Source organism: Microtus pennsylvanicus, unplaced genomic scaffold, assembly GCF_037038515.1.
Source record: "Microtus pennsylvanicus isolate mMicPen1 unplaced genomic scaffold, mMicPen1.hap1 Scaffold_65, whole genome shotgun sequence".
Lineage (NCBI taxonomy): Eukaryota > Metazoa > Chordata > Mammalia > Rodentia > Cricetidae > Microtus > Microtus pennsylvanicus.
In genome coordinates, this window is record NW_027460999.1 from 68,031 (window position 1) to 93,332 (window position 25,302).

Below are 25,302 nucleotides of genomic sequence, written 5' to 3' on the forward strand. Positions count from 1 at the left end.
TCAAAATGGCCCCGAAAGTCTCATGGAGAGTGGCACTATTAGGAGGTGTGGCCTTGTTGAAGTATTTCATAGTCACTTTCTGCTGCCTGCTGATCTGGATGGAGATCTCTCAGCTCTTTCTCCAGCACCATTTCTGCTTGCATCCACCATGCTTTCTGCCATGTTGATAATGGACTAAATCCTCTGAAACTGTAAGCTTGCCTAAATCAAATGTTTTCCTTTATAAGTGTTGCTGTGGTCATGGTGTCTCTTCACAGCAATAGAAGCTTTAACTAAGATACCCAAAAGGCAGCCAAACAGGCACGTCTCCATCTAGTATGTACAATGGCTCTCCCATAGCTGCATATGTGGAGCTTACCTTCTCTCTACTCTTCCACCGCACATATGCTTTCCATTACAATACTTTTCTCAGTGAACGTAGAAAGTAAGCCCGATAGCACTCAAGGTAAATCCCCACTTTTAAAAATGGCTTTCTCATAGGTGCATACAAAGAATGTACATCCTCCCAAGTCTTTTCCAGGCTGTGTACTCTAGTTCATCTCTGAAACCAGAAGGTCACATGTCATTAGGCATGATTTGCATATAGGTGACTGGAAAAGAGGCTGTGTACTAGGATGGAGGGGATACTTTCTTTCATGATGGAATATTAACAGTCAGCAAACCCGGTGGTGGTCATCCTTGGTAAGCAGTCACAAGTGATCACAGGAAGGTACCAATTGTTTGTCTTTAGATAGTGCTGAGTAACAACAAAAGAAATCTGAATAGAAACTGTATATGATAATGTAATAAATTAGTATTTCCTAGGTATAAACTGTTCAACTAAACCTTAGATAAAACACAATACATTAATATTATGATACTTGGCATTACTACTGAAAGACCCCCAGTTCTTGGGAGACTCTCACTCAAGTCTTGGGATAACACGACACCCCCCGTAGTAACTCACAAAGGACCATCTTTGCTGCAATCACAGGAGGCTTTAATCAATGAGATGGGAACCAGTACACTGGGGCCAAGACTCATAACCCATGCAGGGGAAGAGTTTGACCCTGAGTGACTGGGAGAAGGAGTTTTTAAGGGAAGAAACCATAGCCCAGTAATCCAAAAGTGTCATAGAAAATTTCAAAAATCCAGTGTTGGTCACAAGGGGGCAACTCCCTGCCTCTCAAGATCACTTCCAAGATTACAATCTAACTTTATCTTCAGCTAGTTCTTGAAACACAGTCACTGAACTGGCTAATCCTAGATTCTTGATTCTTCTTTTCTTGCTTAGATTTTTGGCTATTTTCTTCCTGCTGGGAGGGTCTGGATTTAACCAGGTATTTCACCACTATAACCATGCTTTTGGGTTTTAATGTATGTAGTTGATACCAAGAAACAGCAAACACATAACAAAATATCATGGAATTGATCCAGTCCAACACAACTAAGAAATCCCTCTTAAAACTGTGATGCTCCAGCTTACTCTAGAGAGTTACACAGGCAGACTCTCTATCCTTTCTATGGGTGAGTATCTCATTTGCTTTTTTCACTACAGACATGTATACAAAAAAGTTAAATAAACATTTACATCTTTGCATCCAAATCTCTAATAGTTCTGATTAACATACTACTTGTCTTTGGGTGTATTTCAAAGGCAGCCCTCCCTCAGCTAAATTCTATATTGTGTGGCTTACTCTCTAAGCATTGGTCAATCCTTTATATCACCAATTCTACATTGCGACTGAGTAGTAGAGTACTACACAGTACATGAGACCCCATTTACAACGTCCACAAATTAACTCCAAATGGACCTTACACCTAAATGTCAAGTGCTAAGTGCAGAACTTCTAGAAAATACTTGAAACTAGGCCTCTCTGACTTTGGCAACCCGCCTAGGCTTTGGGAGGTTTCCTTAAGGCAATGATGTATAGAGCAACAACAGAGCTCTGTCTCTGATCTCAGGAATACGCTTGGGTGGGAGAGCTGGCAAAGATGTGGGGACAGGGCCTTTGGAAAAGGGTTGTTTCAGATCCTCAGAACCCAAACCTTTACACAGAAGGGTGAAAGCTGTGGTTATCAGTTCCAACACCACTGTGGACTTTGTTTATAATGTTCTTGGTTTACCCAATGTTCTTCTCGTGCAACTTTTTCTGATTAGCCTCTTTCTGAATTTGTATACTTCCTTTTAAAACCAAACCCATTGATTTACATTAGCAAAAGACTTGCTGTTGAACTTGACTTAGATCTCCAACCAATCTGGGATTTGTTTCTGTAGATTAGCCGCCAGTGCTGGGAATGCTGTGCTGTGTCCCTTCTGCTTACCTGCTTCTGTCACTCAGACCTTACTAGCCAATGAGAGCCTCCACCAGTCAAATGGGAGGGTTCTTCCGGGAGCCAGACTTCCGGTTTAGCACTTCCTGAAGAAATCACAGTCTCTCTCATGCACTGCACCTTGTGATCCCTTGTGGGGTTAAAGCTTGTCAGCTAGGCAGCTGCACCATGGTGAGTGAATGGTTGCTCTCCCGAATGGGAGGAGAGGCAAGCCAAGGAGAGCAAGGGGCCAATGTCCCCAGGTGGGGAGGAGTTGCTGGCCTTGGTGCACGTGGTTGCTCTTCCCACGTGTGGAGGAGTGGCTGGGCTTGGTGTGTTTGGGGCTGCTGTCCCCAAACTAGGTGGAGCGGACTGCTGAGGCTCGTGGCTGATGTGATGCATCTTCGCCTGGCTGGGCGGGAGCCAGTGGACAAACACAGAGTTTAGTGTGTTCCTGCCTCATCCTAAGTAGCCCTAAGTGATCCTTGCAACTCCCTGTGGCAGACTCTGAATAACTTCACTGCCTGGGTGGGCTGTGTCTGCACAGAGCAGAGCTTTGGGAGCTGCAAATGGTGGTGCCTGTAGTGCTTATGTTGTCGCATGTGGAGAGATATCACCAAATTTTCCAAACTCAGAGCCTACTGGTCTCTCCAGTATCTACAGAAGTTCTGCACTTTTAACATTTATGTTTAGGATCCATCTGTAGTTAATTTTGTGGAGCTCATAAATGGTTTCTCCTGTGTAGAGGCACTCCGCTGCTAAACTGTGAAGTAGGAGAGCATAATTGAGTATAGAATTAATAGTTTAAGGATTTGCCAGTTCTTAGGAGACATTAAGTCACACAAAGTAGAATTTAAGTGAGGGAGTACTGCATCCCAAATTCCCCAAAGATAAGTAGTATGCTGGCCATGCCTGTTAGAGATTAGTATCATGAGATGCAAATGTTTGTTCACCAGGATTAATAAGCGAGTAAGGTACATTTCTATAATAAATGAGACAACCATGATTTACAACCAGCCAAAAGACCCACTTCCCCATCAAAGACCTCTAACATGCTGCCCAAGGGGCCATTACAGGGTCACAACCTGTGTGCCATGAAAGTATAATAATTCTAGGACAGCTGCATTTTTCAGTTTTTAAAAAAGCAGTTTATAGTCAATGTCCCCTATACTGTTTGAGGTGGACTTGAATCCTGTCTGTAGCCCCACAGAGCGTTACCCTTGCTATCCTCTTGGTTAACCGCCATAAATTTTTGGATTAAAAGTATGCTGCACCACAGAGTTCTAAAATTACCACTTTGAGTCTTATCGTGGTGGTGTCCATTGCAATAACAATAAAAGGATTTGTGTGTGGAGCATGGCTTCTCCCTTCAGACCCGAAGTGTAGGAACAGTATACTGTGTACACTGGAAGGGGGAAAAACTGGACAATAACTAGATCACAGAATGAAGTTTAAGGGAGTGAGCTTCAGGGGTATCCATTACAAAGAAGGACCTGATTGACACAGTGTGTGACTTTTGGTGTGATTTCCCATCATACATTAATTTCTTGCATGTGAATGAAGACAGACACCAGTGGGTGTGCAGTTTAAGGAGGATAGCTTGAACAACTACATATTTAGTTTCCAATTAGTGAACTCTCCCATGCAGGTATATTTAATCCTGGTTGACACCGTGAATTCAGCTCAGATGTTTGAGACACAGGCCATTGGCTGTAACTCCATGTGTCAGCTTACAGCACTCAGAAGCTAACATTTTACATGGGACAAAGTCATGCTTTCTCTTACTAATGGCATTCTCCCTACCAGGGAAGTGCCTACTCTGTTTCAAAGTCATTATAACTTATCGAAAATCCAAAAAACAAAAAAAAAAAAGAAAAACAAAGTCAGTATAACTAAGTGTTCAATTATTTTTTATTATTTTAAGAAATCAATTAATGGTTGTCATATTTTAGATTTCATTTTCTTCAAAGGCATAACTGCTATAATCTTGTATTTTCTAATGTTTCCCAGGTTTTGAATTTCATTTTTAAGAGCTGTTTATTTATTCATCTTTTTATTTATTTCAGATTAGAGCAGTGATTCTCAACCTGGTGGGTTATGACTCATTTTGGTGGATCAAATGAACCTATCACAGGACAGGCCTAAGACCATCAAAAAGTACAGATATTTATATTATGATTCATAACAGCAAAAATATAGTTATGAAGTAGTAGTGAAAATTGTTTTATAGGTGGGGAGAATACTACATCATGAGTAACTGTATTAAAGAGTCATAGCACTAGGAAGATTGCGAAAAACTGGTTTAGATCAGTGTCTCCTGTAGCTCGGGCTTGCATCATACTATGTAACTGAGAATTGCTATGAACTCCTAATCCTGCCTCTGCTACCTAGTGCTGCAAAAACAGTCCAGCAACTCCTACCATGCTGGACCTTGACTGGTCTGTGTGAAGGAGAAATAGATCAGTGAATGAGTATACTCCAACTTCTTTAGATTTTATTGTGAATTTACAAGTGAAGTGGGACCTGTGTAATAACTGAGTTCACGGACCAATTCTAAAGCCAGTATCGTCACATCAGAAAAAGGGATGGGAAAGAAGGAAGGTAAAAGCTTTCCTACTGTGACAGTAGTTGACATTAGCAGTGAGTAGTGAGGTAATCAATTTTAAATGTTCCATAAATGTGCTGACTGGCCATTTCATGGGTCCACAGACCATGCATACAAGAATCTATATAAAGAAATTAACTTATCATTAAAGCAAATTACTGTAGTTACAGTAGTTCAAGTAAAATAGAAGAGCTGGATAAAATGGTGTGGCCCTGCCTACCATGATTTATTTTCTAGGTTTAAGATGTATACTGTGAGAGAAATGATGTGAGTAGCACTTCGTGTGCTCTGATACAAATCCCTGGTCTCTGGGGCACATGACCATAAAATCTGTTTCAACTTTTTAACAGAATTTTTCAGGATTATAAATACATTATTTCCACTATCTCTTTCCTGCCTCTAAGCCCTCCCATAGACCCTTTGTTGTGTTCTAATTCTCATGGCTTCTTTTTGTTTAATAACAATTACTGTTTGTGACCTGTGTTTGTTTGCAAGACCTCCCAGCTATGAAGTAAGGGGTTGGCTACTCTGGACCTTGAGTGTGTAATGGAAAGTGTACATATAGGACCATGTGCCTTGGAGGAGGAACAGGAAGTGCTCTGGGAAAATGGAAGATTTTACTAAACTACAAAATTTCCAGATTAGTATCTTGTCTGACCATAGTGTGGAAGGACAAACCTGGAGGATTTTTGCTTTCTAAGACATTTGATTTCTGCTCTCCCAGTAGGGTAACTGCCAATGTCTGGAAGCCCAGCTGGGTGGTCCTAGCTAATGAGGGACTCTGGTTGGCAATTAGGAGCACCAGCAGGAGATAGTTTACAGGTTCTTTCCAGTATTGTATCCACATTCTCTTGCCTGTTCCCAAGACTTACCACAATCCCTCAGTGTCTTCTAATTCATGGCCCACTTGTCTTTAATAGCAGTTGTAAATGTGACCTGTGTTTCGCTGCAAGATTTCCCAGGTATGAGGCAATGGGTTGGCTGCAGTGCACATTGAGTGTGTAATAGGATGTGCACACAAAAGACCCTGTGCTTTGGATGAGGAACAGGATATGCTCTTTGAAAGTGGAGGATTATCTACTAAATTACTCACTTTCTATCTAGGGCCCTGACCACTGGGCTGGAAGGACAGAACAGGAAGTACTGTGCTATCTGAGTCATTTGATCTTTGATCACCCAGTAGGGGAGCTGACAATATTCTGAGGCCAAGATGAATGGCCCTAGCCAAGGAGAGATTCTTGAAAGTCTTAGCAATCAGGTATAATAGTGGCAGGTTTCTTGCAGGTTCTTTTCAGGATTCTTTTCTACTTTTATTGAAGTGAGTTTTTTTAACTATACTATTTTGTTTTTTAAAGATTTATTTATTTTTATTTTGCATACAAAAATCTGCCTCCATGTATGCCCACATGTCAGAAGAGGACACCAGATCTCATTACAGATGGTTGTGAGCCACCATGTGGTTGCTGGGAATTGAACTCAGGACCTCTGGAAAAGCAGTCAGTGCTCTTAACCACTGAGCCATCTCTCCAGCCCTAGGAATACCACAAGCTATGCCATGGTGAGTATAGGGTGTTCAGAGAAGGTCTGTTGAACTGTCATTTCTGCTGGGATTTGGATGGACCATGAGCCAGGCTGTGGTTCTGTTGCCCTATGTAATGACCTGGGCAGTGGTCGTTGTCCTCTGTGCCTCCCTGTATATGGATTTCCTGGGAAGAGGGACACTCTGCAGCCCCGGCAAGGTAGAATATTATACTTGTAATATCACTGTCCAGTGTACACACAGAGTCATGCTTTTGGTGTGCAGTGGGAAGACAGATTTGAAAACTTATAGTTTTATTTCTAGAAGTTCTGAATATTACATTCTACTTTCAAGTTTGTCTTATAAATGTTTCAAATAATTTAAAAGCTGGCAGAACTATGGTGATGTTGACTGTCTTTTAGCAATACATGATTAAAATGTTTCTAATTTGTCTGATACTACTAGCCACAATGATGTCATTCAGTGATATTTAGTTCCAGGTGACAAAAAGAGTTTCTGAGCTGCAGAGGTTTCTTAGGTGTGTATGGTGTTGGGCAGGTAGATAGGGCAGAATCTATATCTTGTGCCATAATCCATGTGACAGGAAGCAGAAATTATACTATATTGCTTTGGTATTGGGCATCAGTGAGACTGGGTTTACCTGAAAACATAACAAGACCGAAGGAGAGGTCTCTAGAGCATGGGGCCTCGCTGTTTGGAACAAATACCAGTAGCTGTAGGGTCAGAAAGAAGAGTTTATGGGTCATTTTGAGGTAGTTTTGTGAAAATTGTGAAGTCTTTATTTATTTAATTTCTCTACACATAGAATCATAGGTAGGCGAGTAACATTTTTTAAGATCACATGTCTTCTAAGTTTTCTTTGGTCTTTTTATTAATAGTTAATGATATTTTTCTGCCTATTCTCTCTTCTTTTTCTCTCCATCTCCTTTATTCTTTCTCAAATATTGTACACATTCTTGATTGTTGTTGCTTTTTCCCCCCAAGACAGGGTTTCTCTGTAGCTTTGGAGCCTGTCCTGGAACTTGCTCTGTAGACCATCTGACTTTGAACTCACAAAGATCCACGTGTCTCTGCCTCCCGTGTGCTGAGATTAAAGTGTGCATCACCACAACCCAGCAAGAATTCATATTATGTCAATTTGTGTACTATTTTTTCATAATCCCACTGATTACTCTGGGTGTTTCCACTATGAATATAACTTTGTAATCAGTTTTCCTGTTATAAATTGTTTTGCATTGTCATTTTAATGTATTTATCATGCAAATTTACCACACACATCATCTTAATTTTGATGCATCATGTTTCCAAGGGTCATTTATTTACTTCTTTATTTATTTTGGTTTTGTTGCTATTATTGTTAATCTGAGAGACTTTTGGTTTATTTGATAAAAGCCATTATGGGGATGTTGGCAGATGGCTCATCACATACTCATTTTGGAGAAGACCTATGTTCAGATACCTAACTCAAGTTGTTAGGCTCATAACTCTTCCATTTCAGATCCAAAGCATCTGAACCCTTCTTTTTTGTATGTCACCTGCATACATATGGAAGATATTCTAACTCATGTAAAATATATGCAAAAAATAACAATAAACTTGTTTTCAAAAGTACTTTTGACTTATAAAGCAATTAAAGTAAAACAAGTTGCTTTAGGTGTACACTGATTCTTTAAAAAATCTGTTATCTTGCATTTTGTTTAAAAATGTTTTCATTTCCTCACTCTGATTGCAGACTTACAGGCAATTATCAATCATGGGATACAAATGGTGTCTAAGTGACCCTAGGAGACATCCTATTCCTTACTATAAGATAATGAGATCCTTTTAGTAGTCAAAACTATTTTCTACGAAGTTAAGACATGAGAAGGTTTCAAGGGAATCTCTCCAATTTTGGTGGAACATCCCTCCTCACCCAAGCCATTTTTTGTTATTGTTAAAGGAGAGAGAACTGAAGTCTATAGGATGAGTGCTGGTCAGTGATTTCTTAGAGTTTGATTTTGGTTAAAATCTTGTAGTTTTTATTTAAAGGAGCACAATATGTCTTTGTGTCTTTGTCATCTATGTTATTGATTTTATTAATTGTTATTTAAGAATATTCTTCATTTCTGGAAAATAATGGTCTCACTAACTTTGTATTCAAAAAATTTCTCATGTTATTAGTTCCTTGAGTTTTTATTGGTTTGGGAAGTTTCTGTGGAGAGACAGTACTAGTTTTTTCTTCTTTATCTTATATGTTTGCCATTTTCCATTTTCTGGCATATCTATCTTCATGTTTGTGTTTTTGCTGGTCAAGTGACTGATGCTATTAGTACATTGCCTTTAGATCTTTAAAATATTTTTGTATAATATTGTCTTTTTCTCTTAATTAGCCTCAGCTATCAGCATGACATAGCTTAGAGTGATCTGAGAAAACACCAATTAGGGTATTCCTAGATCAGAATGTCTGATTAAATTGTCTGAGAGAGATTGTGTTGGTTTTGATTGATATGGGAAGGTTTTTCCACTGTGTTGGCAATATCCCTGAGCAAGCAGCTCTGGGATAGATAGAAGAGCTAGCTAAGCACAAGACACTGACAAAACAAGAGAGAAAGCCAGAAAATAATTGTTCCACATGTTTTGCCTTTAGCTATTATTTTTAGCTTGAGTATCCGCTTTAAGCTCCCATAATTAAGAATTGTGAAATAGGGTTAACAACCAAATAAACTTACTCATTACCTGAGTTGCTTTTGATTAGATAATGTAATAGCAGCAACAGAGAAGAAAGTTGGAACAAAAATGGGACTCAAGTGCTGCAAAAGACTTTGGAATGTTGACTGTTATAAGAATGCTACAGATATCATAAAACTGAACAAAAAGCCTAATCAGCTGTTCTTTTGGGACCTAGAAGATGGAAATGTTGAGAGTAATGGCAGAGAGTGGAGGTCAAAGTCATAAAATTTTTGTGGGTTGTAAGCTCTGCAGGGAACCATGGAGTTGGCCTGACCTAACTTCCTTGAGAGACCTGTGTCATAGGTTTTTCAGTTCCAGTTGAATTCCCTCAGATAGTGAAACGTTCAGGCTGATTTGTGTTTCTTTGTATGATCCCTTAGTAGTCAAGGAATCATGAAAGTTTAACATGACAATTCAATTTAAACATTAATCTTGTGTACACTGTATAGCTTGCAAATTTTATTATATCCTGGTGTATACAGGTGCCTAGGCTTGCAATAATTATAAAAAATTATTTTAATTACAAGACTGCTTAGCCAATAGCTTAGGCTTTTTATTAAGTAACTCTTACATCTAAAATTAACCTATTTCTATTAATCTTTGTGTCATCACATGACTGTGGCCTACCAGTAAGGTTCCATCCAGCATCTTTCTCCTTCGGCAGCTACATGGCATCTCCCTGACTCTGTCTTCTTTTCTCCTTTATCTCTGCTTGGAATTTCCACTTGTTCTATTCTGTGAAGCCATAAGCCCAAAGTAGCTTCTTTATTAACCAATGGTAATAAAACATCTTCATAGCATACAGGAGGAATCGCACATCACCTCCTATTTTCTGTCTAAATAAAAAGGAAGGTTTCGATTTTGACATAACAAGATTACATATAATGAAACCATTATCCAGCAAGAATTAGAGTTACAATATTTAGTCCCTTTACACTTGGCAAGTTAAGAAAAATACTATATCATCTATTCCATCTTTTTGAGTCTAAGGTTTTATGTCTAATCTATTTTTTTATAATTATAAAACTGTCTCTTTCTTCAACTCCATCAAAGAATCCAGAAGGATATACTACTACCTAAGTAAACAGGAAGTACGTTGTAAGCAACTTCTAAAACTCTAGAATTGACAAAGACATCTTGCTGCCTGGACAGTCACCCAAAGTTCTTCTGTAACAGTGGGACATCCATCTCCAGCCTATAGGCCCATAGTGTCTGGCAGACTTTTCCATGAAGCAGGAAATTTCAAAGACAGTTCTGCCTATATTGGCAGTTTGTTAGTCACCTTTTTTTGTGGATCCTGCAGAATGTCTGGCAGACTCTTGCATGGAGCAGGAACTTTGAATGACTTTCTCACCTTCTTTAGGCAACTTTAGCAGTCATTTTTCTGTGGGTCCTGAGTGTCCAGTTTATAAAACATACCATGAAGCAATTCCAGCAGAAGTTTCTTGCCCAAATGGCTAGTCACATTGAAGGCAAATTCCATAATGAGATTCTTTAATGCCCATCAACCTCTCTGAAATAATATGTGCTGCCAGAGGCAGATGTGGCTCACTGTCATGAAAAGTCCTAAGTTTTTAAAACATTTTAAATGCCATATTATGTATGTCTTTGAAAGATTTAAAGAATACTTATCCCATCTGAAATATATCTCTGTACTTCTAGAAAGCCTAACATGACTAAAAGTTTAACTGTTATAAAAGACAATCTATTAATTTGTATTTCCTTTTATTTATTTTATTGAAAAAAATTCTGCCTTCTCCCCACCTCCCATTTCCCTCCCCCTCCTCCCCCTTCTTCCCCTCCTCTCTCCCTACCCCCACACCCCTCCCCCTCTCCAGTCCAAAGAGCAGTCAGGGTTCCCTGCCCTGTGGGAAGTCCAAGGTCCCCCCCCTCCATCCAGGTCTAGGAAGGTGAGCATTCACACAGGCTAGGCTCCCACAAAGCCAGTTCATGCAGTAGGATCAAAACCCAGTGCCATTTTCCTTGGCTTCTCATCAGCTCTCATTGTCCGCCATGTTCAGAGAGTCCGGTTTTATTCCATGCTTATTCAGTCCCAGTCCAGCTGGCCTTGGTGAGCTCCCAACAGATCAGCCCCACTGACACAGTGTGTGGGTGCACCCCTTGCAGTCCTGACTCCTTGCTCATGTTCTTCCTCCTTCTCCTCCTCATTTTGACCTTGGGACCTCAGTCCAGTGCTCCAATGTGAGTCTCTGTCTCTATCTCCAACCATCACCAGATGAAGGTTCTATGGTTATATGCAAGATATTCATCAGTATGGCTATAGGATAGTGCCATTTCAGGTTCCCTCTCCTCAGTTGCCCAAGGAACTAACTGGTATGACCACTGTATCCCTAATCTCTCCAAGACCTTTATCATAAACGGATGTTGAATTTTGTCAAATGCTTTTTCACCATCTAATGAAATGATCATATGGCTTTTTCTTTCAGTTTATTTATATGCCGGATTACAGTGATAGATTTTCATATGTCTAACCAGTTCTGCAGACCTGGGATGAAGCCTATTTGATCATAATGGATAATTTTTCTAATGTGTTCTTGGATTCGGCTTGCCAGCATTTTATTGAGAATTTTTGCATCGATGTTCATGAGTGAGATTAGCCTGTAATTCTCTTTCTTGGTTGAGTCTTTGTGTCATTTTGGTATCAGGGTAACTGTAGCTTCATAAAAGGAATTTGGCAATGACTCTTCTGTTTCTACGTTGTGAAATACATTAAGGAGTATAGGTATTAGGTCTTCTTGGAAGTTCTGGTAGAATTCTGCATTGAAACCCTCTGAACCTGGGCTTTTTTTGGTAGGGAGGTTTTTGATAACAGCTTCTAATTCTGCACAACTCTCGGTCTATTTACATTGTTCACCTGGTCCTGGTTCAACTTTGGTATATGGTACTTATCTAAAAAAATGTCCATTTCTTTTACATTTTCCAATTTTGTGGCATACAGGCTTTTGTAGTAAGATCTAATGATTCTCTGAATTTCCTCTGTGTCTGTGGTTATGTCCCTCTTTTCATTCTGATCTTAATTTGCATGTTCTCTCTCTGTCGTTTAACTAGTTTGGATAGGGATTTATCAATCTTGTTGATTTTTTCTCCAAGAACCAGCTTTTTGTTTCATTGATTCTTTGGATTGTTTTCTGTGTTTCTATTTTGTTGATTTCAGCCCTCAGTTTGATTATTTCCAGTCTTCTACTCCTCCTAGGTAAGTCTGTTTCATTTTTTCTAGAGCTTTCAGGTGGGCTGTTAAGTCTCCAATGTTTGCTTTCTCCATTTTCTTTTTTTTTTTCTTTTTTGAGACAGGGTTTCTCCGTAGCTTTTTGGTTCCTGTCCTGGAACTAGCTCTTGTAGACCAGGCTGGCCTCGAACTCACAGAGATCCGCCTGCCTCTGCCTCCCGAGTGCTGGGATTAAAGGCGTGCGCCACCACCGCCCGGCTCTCCATTTTCTTTAAGTGGGTATTTAGTGCTATGAACTTTCCTCTTAGCACTGCTTTCATAGTGTCCCATAGGTCTGAGTATGTTGAAAGCCTCTAGAAGACACATTTATTAAAACACTATGCTTGCCTGGCCTCCCTTGCCTACTCGGGCATCATCTGGCCTTTCTGTTGTGTGTATGCATCACTGCCTGTGGGCTGCATAGGTAGAGGCAGATTTGGGGTTTCCTGGAATAAGCCTTAAATCAGTAGAGGCTTAGACTGATCATCTTCTCTAAGTCCATGATGAGGAAAGGGCTTCTCAGAGTGTTGCCACCTCACCTCCTGTTCCCCAGCAGCTGCCACCGGAGCCTGAACCCCTCCCTCCTCTTCATCCCCTTATGATGGCAGTGCTTTCTCTAAGCTTTCCAAGCTGTGACTGTCCAACTGGAACATGAGTAATAAAATCTTGGAGAAATTGGGGATATTATATTATATTATATTATATTATATTATATTATATTATATTCCTTTCTAGGACTGGTTTCTATAGCAGCTAGTATGGCTACTGGGATTAAAGGTGTGTGTTACCACTGCCTGGTCAGTAAGACTGACCAATGGGGCTGTTTTACTCTTTGAACTTCAGGCAAGCTTTATATATTACAACATAAATGAAATGCCACTACATCCAATACAGGATGAGCCTGTCTTCCCAAAACTACTTCAACTGCCTGCAGCTGTTCCTGGGCTAGGCTTTTATGTCAATGAGCTGTGTGTCTGGGAAGAACTTTTGTCACAGGAACATAGTCTAGGCTTGTATCCATGGTCTCTTAGTGTCTGCAGTACATCTATCTAGGACCTTCTGGCTTTCATGGTTTCCATAGAGAAGTCAGGTGTAAGTCTAATAGGTTTACCTTTTTAAGTAATTTGACCTTTTTCCTTTGCAGCTCTTAATATTCTTTCTTTATTCTGTATGTTTTGAGTTTTAATTCTTATATGGAGATTTTTTTTATCCAGTCTATTTCTCTATGGTTCTTGAACCTTCATAGGAATAACTTTCTTTAGGTTGGGAAAGTTTTCTTCTATAATTTTATTAAATATATTTTCTGGACCGTTAATCTGTACTTCTCCTTCTTCTACCCCTATTATTCTTTGATTTGGTCATTTTATTGTGACCCAGATTTCCTGAATGTTTTGTGATGAGAATTTGTTGTATTTGCTGTTTTCCTTGATCAGTGCATTTATTTTCTCTGTGGTATCATCAGTGTCTGAGATTCTTTCTTCTATCTCTTGTATTCTGTTGGTAATACTTGTCTCAGTAGTTCCTGTTCGTTTACCCAGATTTTCCATCTCCTGCCTTCCTTGGTTTGGTTTTCTTCATTACCTCCATTTCATTCTTCAAGTCTTGAACCGTTTCCCTTACCTGTTTGATTGCTTTTTCTTGTTTCTCTTGTTTTTCTTGGGTATCTTGGAGAGATTTATTCATTTCCTCTACCTTTTTGTTTGTCATCTCTATTTCTTTAGGGCAGTTTTTCACCTCCTGTTTAAGGTCCTCTATTATTTTCATATAGTTCCATTTAAAGTCGATTTCTTCTATTTCTTCTGGAGTAGGGTGTTCAGTTCTTCTTGTTTTGCGATCCCTGGATTCTGGTGATGTCATGTTGCCTTTCAGGTTGTTGGAGGAATTCTTGCATTGGTGCCTGCCCATCACTTCCTTCAAATGGAGCCAGGAGAGGCCTGGTGTCTTGGTTCAGTCTTTGCTGTGACTGAATCTCTGGGTGGATCTCCTCAGTGTAGAAGCAGGAACTGTTCCTGTCTGTATGGAAGTCCTCAGCACCATCCAGATGGAACTCCTCAGCACTGAAACAGGGAAGCCTGGTAGCCTAAAGACCCACGGACAGAAGGGCTAACGTGGGAAGCAGGGCGGGGTCGAATAGAACACAGGAGACCCTGCAGCACAAGGTGAAAGTGCCCTCGCTCCCTTGCAGGGGACCTTCAGGCCTGCCTGATAGGCAGGCACTCACCCCTCTGGTTGGGTAGCCTTGGTGCAGGAGCAGGAAACTATTCCTGAGCCAAGGATCTTGCAGACAACAGGGCAGGCTTGGGGGGGGGGGTCTAATTTGTATTGCATCTTTAAATGAGCTGCACAAATATAATACCTTAAACAAGAACATATATATATATAAACAAAATTGACCTTAAATTTTTATCAATAGGTCAAAATCTATGCAAATGCAAAGTATTATCTCTATTTCATGGCTCCTTTAAATGTAAACAAATGTTTATAAACAATATTTGGGAATTTGGTAGTAGTTCTCTCCATACTCCTTCCTACTTTTTGTTTGTAGGGATCTCTGCATGGGCTTGCATCAGCCCCTGGAAGAAGCCTCTTTAATAACAATTAAGCTAAACAGCAATCTATGATAATAGCAGAAAATAGTTATGAATCATTTCATTGATATTTTTTCTTGGTCAACTGTATTTGGTTCTACCCTTGTTCTCTGAGCCATTCAAGTTCCAGCTCCTGGCCATGTAGGCAGTGTCAGTTATGGACTTCCTCTCACAGTATGAGCTTCAAGTTAGACCAGTCATCTATTGGCCACTAAGCAAGTTCTGAGTCACCAGTGCCCCAGCGTATCTTGCAGGTAGTACAAGTGTGGGTTGAATGTTTTGTGGTTGGCTTGGTGTCACAGTTCCACTGGTAGCCTTATGTGGTTACAGAAGATGGCTAGTTCAACCTCCTCTTGCATACTAGGAGTCCTCACTAGGGTTACCTTTATAGGTTCCAGAAAGTTTTCGCTACACTGTTTCCACATCCCCTGTTAAAAGTTCCCCTATTCCAGTTATCTCTCCCTGTCTTCTCCCCACCTGTCTTTTTTTCACTCACCTGATCCTTCCTGTTCCCATCCCCACCTGCCTCCAGTGCACCCATAAAATCTGTTTTATTTCTTCTTACCAACGAGATGCATTCATCTCCCGTAGAGCTGTTCTTGTTACTTAGCCTTTCTGTGTCTATGGAGTGTACTGTGATTAACTGTGATTACTGTGATTATACTTTAACTGGTAATATCCACCCATAAGTAAATACATGCCATGTTTATCTATGTGATTCTGTGTTTCCTCACCTAGGATATTAAAGAACTCAAGAAACTAGACAACAACAAACCAAATAATCCAATTATAATGGGGAACACCTCTAAACAGAATTCTCAGTAAAGGAATCTAAAGTGACTGAGAAACACCTGAAGACATGTTCAACATCCTTAGCCATTAGGGAAATGAATATCAAAACTACTTTGAGATTTCATCTTACAAGTCTTAGAACTGTTAAGATCCATAACACAAGTGACAGCTAATGCTGGCAAGGGGATTCATTGCTGTTGCAAGTACAAACTTGTACAGCCAATGTGGAAATTAATATGCAGTCCTCAGGAAATTGGGAGTCAATCTACCTCAAGACCAATGTATACCACTCTTGAACATATACCCAAAAGATCCTACCACAAGGACATTTGCTCAACTGTGTTCATGGTGGCTTTGTTCATAAAAGCCATAAACTACTATATCTGAGAGAGATTGTGTTGATTGATGATTGATGTGTGATGGCTCCTCCACTGTGGGTTGCAATATCTCTAAGAAAGCGGGCTTGGGATACAAAAGGCACCAATCTGACTAGGCAAGAGAGAAAGCCAGGAAACAATCTTTGTCCATGTATTTTTGCCTTCAACTATTAGCTTGCTTTTCTATCCTAGGCTCCCAAAATGATGAAGCCAAAATACCCCCACTCATTGCCTGAGCTGCTTTTCATTAAAAGATTTAATCAGAGCAACATAAATGCAAGTTAGAACAAGAAATGGAAAACCAGAAGTAATATTGTTGCTAGGCAGAACCTGGGAATGATGTCCCTTGGAAGAGTATAGAAGATATCAAAACTTTAGGTGGCAAAAAAATAGAAAGTAGTACACAGAATTAATTAGCTTTTCTTGTAGGATCAGAAAGATGGAAATGTTAAGAGAAATGATAGAAAGTGGAGATTGAAATCATAGAATTTCAGTTGAAATTGATTAAGGTAGAGGTCATTTGTGTGATATTTTGGCTCCAAAATATGTCTTTTTCTGCCTGTGACCTGGAAATTTAGTAAAGCAGAATTTAAAAATATGAGCTAATTTCTTAAATGGAATATTGAATGTGGTGGATGGTTATTACTGATGATTCATTCAAGACCATAGTGGAAAAAAAACAAGTGGGGCAGAAATAAATGAAAATGAAAAGGCAGTTTCTTATGGCAGTCAATTACTGGAACAGGCTGGGATTTTCAAGGATTTTATCACCATTATAGAGAAGGACCTTGCTATGGAATGGAAGCCTAGCAAGGTGCTCTAAGGGTAAGACTCCATTCACATAAGCATTCAACTTATGGAAGGCGTAAGCAAAGTGATTCCCAACTGTAACCCTAAATGCATTTTTCTTCATTGGTGACCATGAGCCTATAGTGACCCAGGTCAGGATGTAATTGATTGAATAAAAACCTCCCATATAGGAAGATGTATTTGAACATGTCTCTTTTCTTGGCAACTTTCATTTGATTGCTTGTGAATCCAGTAGGAGGATGAGCCTTTCTGGATGAAATTCCTCATTGGACACGTGATATGAGTTTCTATAGCCTCAACCCATTCCCTGTTCTTTGTGCCTGCTATGTTGTGGTTGAAACTAATTGGTCAGCTTTCTTCTTTTGCTGTCATGACTTCCCTACCATTATAAACTCTATCACTAAATCACATTAGATTCAGTAGAATTACCTGCTATTTGATGCTAAGACAGTTTGGTAGCCTACAGTTTTCACTTTTGTTTGTTTATTTCTGAATACAAGATTTGTCTGTGTAGCCCTAGATGTCCTGAAAGTTGCTCTATATACCAGGCTGGCTTCAAACTCAGAGATCCCCTGAACCTGATTCCCAAGTACTGGGATTAAAAGTGGGCCTGGATTTTTTGTTTTGATATTGTTCTATGATGATTTTTGTTCCTATCAAGCATATGCTGTTGTACTGAGCTTCACCCATATCTTGAATTTTAAAATTTGACAGAGGGTATCATTATGTTTCCCAGGATGGCATGTATTCATGACATTGATACTGGTTGTGCTTTCTGAGCCATTGGATTGCAGGTGCATCACCTTCTTCTTCCTGCCTATTTTGTTTGGTTTGAATTTTTATTTTAATATGAGTATTTACTTGTACATGGATATGTACCATGTAAGTGCCTGATCCTTATATTGATTAAAAGATGGAACTAGAAACGCTGAACTTGGAATAATGAATAGTTGTGATCCCCCCATGTAATTCCTTGAGTCAGACCAGGAGTACTCTTTACTGTTGAAACATGTTTCCTGCTCAGTGTTGATTATTTGTGATCAACATAAATATTTGATGTTTTCATTTGTCCATTTATAAGAGTGTTATTGCTGGGTAGGTTGATCCCAAATTTCCTGAGACACCACACTGCTTTCCATAGTGGTTGCACAAGTTTGCATTCCCACCAGCAATGGATGAGTGTACCCTTTACTACACATCCTCACCAGCAAAGGCTATCGGTGTTTTTGATTTTAGCCATTCTGACAGGTGTAAGATGGTATCTCAAAATTGTTTTGATTTGCAGTTTTCTGATCACTAAGGAGGTTGAGCATGACCTTAATTGTCTTTTGGCCATTTGAACTTCTTCTGTTGAGAATTCTCTGTTCAGTTCAGTACCCTATTTTTTAATTGGGTTAAGTAGCATTTTAACATCTAGTTTCTTGAGTTCTTTATATATTTTGGAGATCAGACCTTTGTCTGTTGCGGGGTTGGTGAAGATCTTCTCACAGTCAGTGGGTTGACAGTGTCCTTTGCTTTACAGAAGATTCTCAGTTTCAGGAGGTCCCATTTATTCAATGAGGTCCTTAATGTCTGTGCTGCTGGGGTTATACGTAGGAAGTGGTCTCCTGTGCCCATATGTTGTAGAGTACTTCCCACTTTCTCTTCTATCAGGTTCAGTGTGTTTGGACTGATATTGAGGTCTTTAATCCATTTGGACTTGAGTTTTGTGCATGGTGATAGATATGGATCTATTTTCATTCTTCTATAGGTTGACATCCAGTTATGCCAGCACCATTTGTTGAAGATGATTTCTTTCTTCCATTGTATACTTTTAGCTCCTTTATTGAATATCAGGTGTTCATAGGTCCATCAGCATTTCTTGGTTTAGTAAGTTTCTGTGGAGAAACAGTTTTAGTTTTCTCCTCTTGATCTTAGAGGCTTACTTTTTCTCATTTCTTGACCTATCTGTGTTTTTCAGTTCTTCATGTTTGATATGGTTAATATATTGATTTTGTGTTAAAAAATCTTCTTCTCCTATATTATCATCTCTACCTTAATTAGCTTCAGCTGTCAACATGATGTAGATTAGAGTCATCTTGAGAGAACATCAGTTGAGGCTTTGCCCAGATCAAAATTGCTATTTTTTCCTAACTATGGGAAAATTGTGTTGATTGATGATTCATGTGGGAAGGCTCTTCTCTTCCACTCATGGTTTCAATACCCTAAGAAAGTGGGACTGAGAGGGATAAGTAGGCTAGCTGAACAAGAGAGAGTGACTAAGCAAGAGCGAAAACCAGTAAATATTTTTCCTTAGTGTCTCTTGCCTTCATTTTGTAACTTGAATTTCTATCCTAAGCTTCCACAGTTGTGGGTTGTGATCTGGAAATATCAGTCAAAGAAACCCGTTTATTACCTCACATGCTTTTATTTAGGGAATTTAATCACAGCAAGAAATGAATAAATTAGGTCAAAATGTGGTACACCAAAAGTGATTTTGTTGCTGGGTAGAATGTGGAAACGTTGTCTTTTGGAGGAATGTGGAGGATATTAGGACTTTAGGTGGCAAAAGGAATAGAAAACTGTACAGAGCTTAATTAACAATTCCTGTAGGACTAGGAATATGGGGGTGTTGAAAGTAATGCACACAGTGGAGCTCATTGGATTTCAGTGGGAAATAGATTTCATGAAAAATTTATCTATGGGTCATTTGTATAATATTTTCTTCCCAAATCATTCCAATTTTCTCCATTCCCTGAGAAGTTGAGTAAGGCCAACTTAAAAAGTAGTTGGGAAGCCGGGCGGTGGTGGCGCACGCCTTTAATCCCAGCACTTGGGAGGCAGGGGCAGGCGGATCTCTGTGAGTTCGAGACCAGCCTGGTCTACAGAGCGAGTTCCAGGACAGGCTCCAAAAACCACAGAGAAACCCTGTCTCGAAAAAACCAAAAAAAAAACAAAAAAAAAAAAGTAGTTGGGAGATTTCTTAGACAAAGCATTGATTCGGTTGGGTATTTATTCCTGATGATTTATTTAGGTCTACAGTGGAAAAAAATGAGTGATGTGGATAGAAACAAAAAGTCAGTTTTGTGGAGAAAAACAACACTAGGAAGATTCAAAGGGCAGTCCTGTCATGAAAAAGAGGACAAAATTTCAAGAAGTTTAGAACCATTAAAGAGAAGGCCCTTCTTATTGTTTGAAGCCTAGGAAGGTAACTTAGGGAAAGATTTCATCTGTCCAAGTCTTCAATTTCTCAAAGGAATAGGCAACCTGATTCCTAATCTGAGAAAGCAACTTCATGCAGAAGCTGCTGGAACTCTGAACGAAGCATAGTAGCATCCACAACAACTTAGAAGCCAAATTGTGTGTGTTGTGGAGGGACCCATGTTGTATTGTTTCTGGAAAAAAGAAAGAAGCAAAATTTTAAAGTCATAAATTCTTCCTCTTTAGTTTCAGTTGAACATGGTTTTGTCCATCTGTGTTTGGCAGAGTCAGAAACCCACTGAAGAGACTGTGAAACTTTTTATTGCATGAAGCTGTGAAGATGAAGACAGAGTTGTATTTTTAGATGATAGGATGTTGTAATACCCAAGCTATGAGATATCTGCCATGGAGAACTACATATAGGAGGTAGATATATACATATATATAATAAATATATAAGGATATATATATGTATATATATATAATTTTTCATGAATAGTGCTATCTAAGCTCTTTGAAAATGAATCCCTACCTGTCTGAGGCACAGCTAAAGGATTTGTTGTTTGCCCTACTGAGTTTTCGTGTTACCATGAACCAATCTTCCCTCACTGTGTCCACATTTCTCTCTCTCTCTTTTCAAAATTTATTCTTCTTGTAAACACAGGCTGCTTATTCATTTCCCAGGCACCCAGACCCAAAGAATCACAGAGAAACTATATTAATTACAGCACTGTTTGGCCTACTAGCTCAGGCTTCTTAGTAACTTGCTCTTTCATCTTAACCCACGTCTATTAATCTCTGTGTCACCACGAGGCTGTGGCCTACTGATAAGGTTCTGGGGCGTCTTTCTGCTTTGGCAGCTACATGGCCTCTCTTACATTCTGCCTACTCTCTATATATCTCTTCCAACCTGGCTATATTCTGCCTTGCCAAAGCAGCTTTATTCATTAACCAATAAAAGCAACACTTATACAGAAGGACATCACACATCACTTTTCTTATAATATATCCCAACTGCAGTTTTTCTGTTCTCCATTTCTCTCAGTCCTCTCCACAACTCCCTTCTCCACCAGATCCACTCAATCTTCATTTCCCTTCAGAATAGAGCAGACACACAAGAGATATCAATAAAGCCATATATAGCAAATTGAAATTAGACTAGGCACATATCAAAGACTGCATGGGTCAATCTAGTAGGAGAAAAAGGGTTCCAAGAGCAGGCAAAAGAGTCAGAGACATTCCCCACTCCCACTGTTAGGAGTTGCACAAAAATAGCATGCTACAAATGATAACACATATAGAGAGGAATTGGGGCAAACTCCTACAGGCTCCATGATTGCTATTTCAGCCTCTGTGAGCTCCTAAGAGCCCTGCTTAGTTGATTCTGTGGCCTGCGTTCTCCTGTATTATTTTAGTTAGAAAAGATTTTGACTATGAATTTTTTTGAAATTTTTTTCTGTGTTTTTGGGGTGAGATAGTTCTCCATTTCCTGTTATTATTAGGGTTGGTATTTTTCTAGTGTTTCAGATTTCCTGGATGTTATGTTTCAGGAAATTTTTGGTTTAACATTTTCTTTGATCAATATGTCCATTTCTTTGATCATGCCTTTAAAGTCTGAAATTCTCTGTTCAATATCTTATTTGATTATTTAGATTTTCATTTTCATAATTATTTCAGTTCATATTTTTTAATTGCTCCTATTTCTATTTTAAGGTCTTGAACAGCTTCATTTCTGCCAACTGTTTCTTTGTTTGTTTTTGGTTTTCTTTAAGGGATATATTAATTTTCTCCAATACTGCATTTATCTTTTCTCTACTTTTTTTAAAAAGGGATTCATTTACTTCTTTAAGGACTTCTGTCATCTTCGTAAAGTTGGTCTTAATTGTGCTTCAACTCTATTGGAATATTCAGAGCTTGCAGCAGTAGGATACCTGGAATCTGGTAGTGACTTATTGCTCTGGCTGTTGTTGATTGTGTTTTTATGTTGGTGTCCAAGTATCTGGGTTTTAGGAATTTGTGGATCTAGGTACTCATCTCTCAGTTTGTCTTTGTTGCATGGGTGTTATTTTGCTTGGTTTCTATTTGCTTTCTAATTTTCTGCTTTATGTGGCCTATGGTTGAGCAGGTGCTCTCATCCCAAGTTAGAGCTGGAAATCTTACAAATGGTGTTCACCCAATGTTTGGGCATGAAAGGAGAGGAGACCATAGGGAATTTGGAGATAGTGTTGATGGGGACTGAGAGACTGAGGAAGGCCATTTGGAAGGTGGCCTACATAGACTTCTTGCAGATAGTTGAAGTTGAAGGCTACAACACAGAGAAGAGGAGGGAAGTGGGATTGGGGATAGTGTTGTGGAATTATTAAAAGAATGGAGGTGCACAGATAAACCCATGTGAATTTCTGGTGACTTCCATAGGTTCTGGTCCAGCAGAGAGTCTTTACCTCTGTTTCCCTACCTGGTTTTTTTATTTTGGCTCATGTGGCCTGCACTTGAGCAGAGGCTATGCATCTGATATAGGGGTGGGTACATGGTTTTGGTAGTAGCAGCTGTAGGGTTGCTGAAAGATCATGTCTGTGGGAATGTAGGGAGTGTGGAAATTTCATGGGTTTGTGGTCTGCCTATCTGTTCTCACTGGTGTGACATACACATGAGTCTGCCTAAGATGGGAGGTGTAACACAGTCATATTCCTGTTTTTATGAATGGGACTATGCCCTGTGCCATTATATGTTGTAAATCTTTATTTTTTTTTATTTTACAACATGTGACAGTCAAGAGATTGTCTAAAATGTCAGAAGAGACTTTGGACATTTGTGATGTTTGGGCTGCTACAGATTATAAGGATCATTGAACTTACACTAAATGCATTTTATTTTTATTTGTATTTATTCTTCTCGTATTCTATATATCCTGATTCAATTCTCACCCTCCTCTACTCATTCCAGTTCCTCCCCCACCAAATCCCATTGTCCCAGCCCCACTGCTTCCTTTTCCCTTCAAAAAAAAAAAGAGCAGACCTCCCAGGGAAATCAACAAAATAAATCATACCAAGGTGCAATAAGACTAGGCACAGACTCTTATTTCAAGGCTAGACAAGGCCAATGCAATAGAAGGAAAAGGGTCCTAAGAACAGAAAAAGAGTCAGAGATGCCATGACTCCTACAGTTAGGAGTTTCACAAACACCCCAAGCTGAACTATAGCATGTATGCAGAGGACCTGGCACAGAGCCATGAAGACTCTGTGATTGCTACATCAGTTTTCTTTGAGCCACTATATGCCCTACTTAGTTGATTGTGTGGGCCATGTTCTCCTGATTTCCTCAACCACTGAATGCTACAATCCTCACACCCTCCTTCTACAAGATCAATACAGCTCAAGCTTATGTTTGGGTAAGGATCTCTGATGGGCTTCCATCAGCCCCTGGAAGAAGCCTCTTTAATAACAAGTAGGCCAGGTGTCAACCTATGATTATAGCAAGAAATAGTTAAGAATCATTTTATTGATATCTTTTCTTGGTCAGCTGTTATTTGGTTCTACCCTTGTTCTCTGAGCCATTCAAGTTCTGGTTCCTGGCCATCTAGGCAGTTTTCAGTTATGGGTTTCCTCTCATAGTATGAGCTTCAAGTTAGACCAGTCATTTATTGGCCATTAAGAAATCTCAGAGTCACCAGTGTCCCAGCATATCTTGCAGGTGGTACAAGTGGGTTGAATATTTTGTGGCTGGCTTGGTGTCCCAGTCCCACTGGGAGCTTTATGTGGTTACAGAAAACGGCTAGTTCAACCTCCATATTCTTGATTACTAGGAACAGTCACTAGGGTCACCTTTATAGTTTCCAGAATGTTTTCACTACAGTTTCCACATCCCCTGTCTTTCCCTGTCTTCTCCCCATCTGTCTCTTCCTCGCTCACCTGATCCTTCCTCTTCCCATCCCCCCTGCCTCCAGTATACCCACAAGATCTGTTCTATTTCTGCTTACCAGGGAGATCCATGCATCTCCCCTAGAGCTGTTGTTACTTAGCCTGTCTGTGTCTATGGATTGTACTGTGATTAACTGTGATTACTGTGATTATACTTTACTTAACTGCTAATATCCACCTATAAGTGAGTAAATATCATATTTTTCCATGTGATTATGGGCTTCCTCACCTAGGATATTAAAGAATTCAAGAAACTAGACAAGAACAAAGCAAATAATCCAACTATAATGGGGAACACTTCTAAACAGAATTCTCAGTAAAAGAATCTAAAGTGACTGAGAAACACTTTAAGACATGTTCAACATCTTTAGCCATCAGGAAAATGAATATCAAAACTACTTTGAGATTTTATCTTACACCTGTTAGATTTGTTAAGCTCCATAAATCAAGGGGCAGCTAATACTGGCAAGGACATGTAGCAAGGGGATTCATTTTACAAGTGCAAACTTGTACAGCCAATGTGGAAATCAACATGCAGTCCTCAGGAAGTTGTGAGTCAATTCACCTCAAGACCCAGCTATACCACTCTTGGACATATATCCAAAAGATCCTACCACAAGGACATTTGCTCAACTGTGTTCAGAGTGGCGTGGTTCATAAAAGCCATGACTGCTGTATCTGGGAGAGATTGTGTTGATGATTCACGTGGGAAGGCTCCTCCAATGAGGGTGGCAATATCCCTAAGAAAGTGGGCTTGGGCTACAAAAGGGAGCTATCTTAGCATGAATGAAGGAGTGACTGGGCAAGAGAGAAAGCCAGGAAACAATCTTTGTCCATGGATTTTTGCATTCAACTATTAACATGATTTTCTATCCTAAGCTCTAAAAATGATGAAGTCAAATTACCCCACTCATTGTCTGAGCTGATTTGGTTAGAGGATTTAATCAGAGCAACATAAATGCAAGTAGGACAAAGAAATGGAAAACCAAAAGTAATATTGTTGCTAGGCAGAACCTGGGAATGATGCCTCTTGAAAGAGTGTAGAAGATATCTAGACTTTAGGTGGTGAAAAAAATATAGAAAGTTTTACACAGAACTAAATTGGCTGTTCTTATAGGACCAGGAAGACAGAAATGTTAAGAAGAATGCCAGAAAGTAGAGACTGAGATCATAGGATTTCAGTTGGAAATTATAGACTCCATAACAGATTAAGCTAGAGGTCGTTGTTTGATATTTTGGCTCCAAAATCTTTCTATTACCTGGATA

At 39.5% G+C, this 25,302-nt stretch overlaps 1 long non-coding RNA gene across 1 annotated transcript in view; it reads left to right on the plus strand.

Annotated features, from left to right (window-relative positions):
- Positions 1-6,365: 6,365 nt before the first annotated feature.
- LOC142842382 (uncharacterized) overlaps positions 6,366-25,302 on the plus strand; it is a 40,969-nt gene continuing 22,032 nt past the window's right edge. Inside the window, exon 1 of the long non-coding RNA XR_012909348.1 lies at positions 6,366-6,455. This is a non-coding gene — a long non-coding RNA (uncharacterized LOC142842382). The remainder of the gene's footprint in view (positions 6,456-25,302) is intronic.